This window comes from Myotis lucifugus, unplaced genomic scaffold (assembly GCF_000147115.1).
Source record: "Myotis lucifugus unplaced genomic scaffold, Myoluc2.0 scaffold_50, whole genome shotgun sequence".
In the NCBI taxonomy this organism is placed as follows: domain Eukaryota; kingdom Metazoa; phylum Chordata; class Mammalia; order Chiroptera; family Vespertilionidae; genus Myotis; species Myotis lucifugus.
In genome coordinates this window covers 4,420,795-4,425,267 of record NW_005871098.1, presented here as the reverse complement: position 1 = coordinate 4,425,267, position 4,473 = coordinate 4,420,795, and positions in this window count along the sequence as shown.

Genomic DNA, 4,473 nt, shown 5'->3' with positions numbered 1-4,473 from the left:
CTGGCTTACAGATAACAAAGTACTGAGCTTGTTTTGTTATCCAGAAATTTCAGCTAGTTTCTTTGCCCTGAAAAGGTAGTTAAATGATGTTACAAGGGGGAAATGAGTTTTCAAACTGCCACCAACTCCCATAATCTTTTCAAAGGCATCTGTGAAAAAGAAGTTAAATTATATAGTGAAAAAATCATTAGAAGAAATAATGATTTTTCATTAAGTATTCACTTAATGAAAAAGAAGACAGTAAAGGAAAAAACAGAAGGACAAAAGAGACATGTAAACTGGCATACATAGATTCAATGCTCAATCATAAAATAAAAAATATGAATACATTAAACAATTCAATCAAAAGGCAGAGATTACCAGACAACATTAAAATCTCTTAATCCATGAGCACATAACTTATAAAGCTATAATTCTGAAGCTATGTGCTGTTTATTGGAATCAAAATTTATATTCAAAGACAGAAATAGGTTAAAAGTAAAAGAATGAAAAAAGATATATTATAGTCATAAAAAATATAACATGGTTCTATTAATATTAAATGAAATATACTTTAAAATAAATATTACTAGAAATAAAGAAGGATATTTTGTAATGATTAAAGGGTTAACCTATCAGGAACTTATAGCACTTATAACATGTATGTAGAACCCCAAAATATTTGAAGCAAAACTACTGAATTGAAGGGGGAAATAGAGGATTCAACATGAAGGGTTAGTGACTTCACTATCTTACTTTTCATCTGTACAACACAACTAGGCAGAATATCAGAAAATATTTAATTTGGACAACACTAGAAACCAACTAAATCTAATAGTCATTGGAAGAACATTTCACCCCAAATTAGCAGAATATACATTTTTCCTAGGCACACATGTGGAATTCATAAAACAAGCCACAATAAATATTAAAAGATTAAAATTATACTAAGTATGTTTGATGATCACAATGGAATGAAATTGGAAAGAAAAAACAGAAGAATATATGAAAAATTAATAAACATGTAGAAATTAACACTCTCCTAAGTAACAGATGGGTCAAGAATACATCACAAAATAAATTGGAAAATATTTTTACATATATGTAAAGGAAAACAGAACATAATGAAACTTAAGGAATGAAATGAAAGCAATTATTTAAGGAAAGTTTATAGCTGTAAACACTTTAATTAAAAAGAAGAAAAATCTCAAATTAAAAACAAACCTTTCACTTTAAGACACTTAAAAAAGAAGAGCAAACTGCACCTAATGAAGCAGAATGGAAAAATAATGAAATAGAGAACTGAAAAATAGAGAAAACAAAGGCAAAAGTTGATTTTCTGTAAAAATCAACAAAATTGAAAAATTCATGACCATGAGTTAGGCAAAGTTTTCTTTGATATAAAGCCAGAAGCACAAGTAGCAAAAGAAAAAAATAGATACATTGAACTCCATCAAATTTAAAGATTTTGCTCTTCAAAGGAGACCAGCAAGTGAAAAGATAACTCTTAGAATTAGGGAAAATGTTATTTTCAAAACATGTCTGATAAGAGACTTGAATATGAAGTGTATAAGGAACTCTTTAAGCTAAATAATATAAATATAAACAATCTAACTTACAAATAAGCAAAGCAATTGAACAGACATTTCTCCAAAGAATGGCCAGTGAGCACATAAAAAAATGCTTGACATCATTATTCATCAAGGAAATGCAAATAAAAACTCCAATTCATTATAGTTTTACAACCATTAAAATGATTGTAATACAAAAACCCAGGAGTCTGCTCTTAAGTATATGCTCAAGAGAAATGAAAACATATTCCTACACAAAAATTTGAACATAAATTTTCATAGCAACATTATTCATAATAAAAAAAAACGTTGCAATGACCCAAATATTCATAAACTGATAAATGGATAAACAATTGTATTATAGCCATATAATGGAATACTATTCAGCCATAAAAAGGAATTAAATATTAATATATACCATATGAATGCACCTTATGCTGTTGAAAGAAGTCAGAAACAAAAGTCAACATTTTGTATGGCTTTGTTTACATATAATATCCAATTAGAATAGGTAACTATAGAGACAGAGAGTATATTAGTGGTTGCCTAGGGTTGGGGAGAAACAAATTGAGGAATGACTTAATGGGTACTAGGTTTCTTTTTAGGGTATTAAAATATCCTAAAATTATATTATAATAATTGTTGTACAACTCTGAATTTTCTAAAAGCCACTTAACTGTACACTTTAAATAGGTGAATCTTATAATATTTAAATTATATTTCAATAAAGCTGTTTTATATGTATGTACTAATGTATGTATGGTATATCTACTATTTTTTCAGGCACTATACAAGGAGCTGAGGATATACTGTCGAAAAAAATATTTACATGATTTATGAAGTCTTAGTAAATATATACAGTAATCAAGATGGTGTGGTATTGGTGGAGAACTAGACATAAAGATAAAGTAGAAAAGAGAACCCATAGTTATATTCATAGAAATACATTTAACTGTTTTGAGGAAGATGCAAAAACAATTCAATGGATGAAGTGCTTTTCAGTGAATGGTGCTGGAGCAATTGGACATTTTTTGTTCCTTCTTCCTCCCCTCCAAACGAAGAACCCTAGCTTAAACTTCCCACTTCATACAAAAATTAACCCAAAATGGATCATAAATTTACATGTGAAATATAAAATAATAAAACTTTTAGAAAAAATGATAGAAGAAAATTTTTAGGATTGAGGGAGAGGCAATGATTGTTAAGATTTGACACACAAAAAAACTAACCATAAACATAATCGATAAATAGGTTCTCATCAAAATTAAAAACTTTTGCTCTGTGAAAGACTGTATGATGGTTAAATTTACTTGTCAACTTGACTGGGCCAAAGGGTGCTCATATATTTGATCAAACCTAATTCTGGGTGTGTCTCTAAGAGTGTTTCTGGATATGATAAACAATTGAATTCATAGACCTAGTAAAGAAGATTGCACTCCCTTAAATATGGGTGGGCCCCATTCAATCAATCCAACCCAAATAGATTAAAAAAAAAGGCTGAGTTAAGAGGGAAATCCCTCTGTCTACTACCTTGAGCTGGGCATTGTTTTGTTTGTTTGTTTTTCCTGCCTTTGGACTTGAACTAAAACATTAGCTCTTTTTGGGTCCTAAGCCTGTCAGCTTCAGACTGGAACTTATACCGTTGGTTCTCCTGGTCTTCAGCCTTCAGACTTGGACTGGGATTGCACCATTGGCTCTTCTGTGTCTCCTGCTGGTTGACTCTAGATCTCAGGATTCTCAATCCCCATAATCATGTGAGCCAATTCCATACAATAAATCTCTTTATACATTGGTTCTATTTTCTCTAGGACCCTAACACACCCTGTTAAAAGGATGGAGAGAGAAGGTACAAAACAGGAAAAAAAAATTTGCATGCCACCAATCTGTCAGACTCAGAATACATGTAACAAACTCTTAAAACTCAAAAGTAAAAACTCCAAATAAATCCAATTAGATAATAGGTAAAAGACTTAAATGAATACTTCACTGATGAGGATATACAGATAGCAAATAAGCATGTTAAAAGACTTTGAAAATCATTAGCCATTAGGGAAATGCAAATTTAGATGACAATGAGTTATCATTGCATGGCTATCAGAATGGCAAAAATAAAAATAGTGACAACAGCAAATGCTGGAGAGGATGCAGAAAAACTGATTGTTCATACATTGTTGGTGGGAACAGAAAATGGTACAAGTCATTCTACATAACAGTTTGGCAGTTTTTTGTAAAGCTAAATATGCAACTACCATGTGACTGACCAATTGCACTCCTGGATATTTATCCCATAAAAAAGTAAATTTAGCCCTAGCCAGTTTGCTTAGTGGATAGAGCATTGGCCCACGGACTGAAGAGTCTCTGATTTAAATCCAGTCAAGGGCACCTACCTTGGTTGCAGGCTCAATCCCTGGCCCTGGTAGTGGCATGTGTGTGTGTGGGTGGGGGGTGGAGGGGGGGGGAAGAAGGGCAACCAACCGATGTGTTTCTCTCACTTAAATGTTTCTCTCTCTTTGTCTCCCTCCCTCCCTCCCTTCCACTCTCTTTAAAAAATCAATGGAAAAATATTCTTAGGTAAGGATTAACAAAGAAAAAAGTGTAAATTTATGTTTACACAAAAATCTGTTAACAAATGTTTATAACAATTTATCTGAAATATTCACAAAGTAGAAATAACCCAGATGCCCTTCAAAATGTAATGGTACATACATACTTAGCAATAAAAAAATGGGTACATGCAACAACCTGGATAAATCTCCAGAGAATTATGCTTATAAAAAAATTTTTAAAAAGCCAACCCCAAAAGATTACATACTGTTTTCTTTCATTTATATGACATTCTTGAAATGACAATATTTTAGAAATGAGGACCCCTTAGTGGTTTCCAGGTGTTAGATATGGGTTGGGTGGGGTGAGTATGGCTACA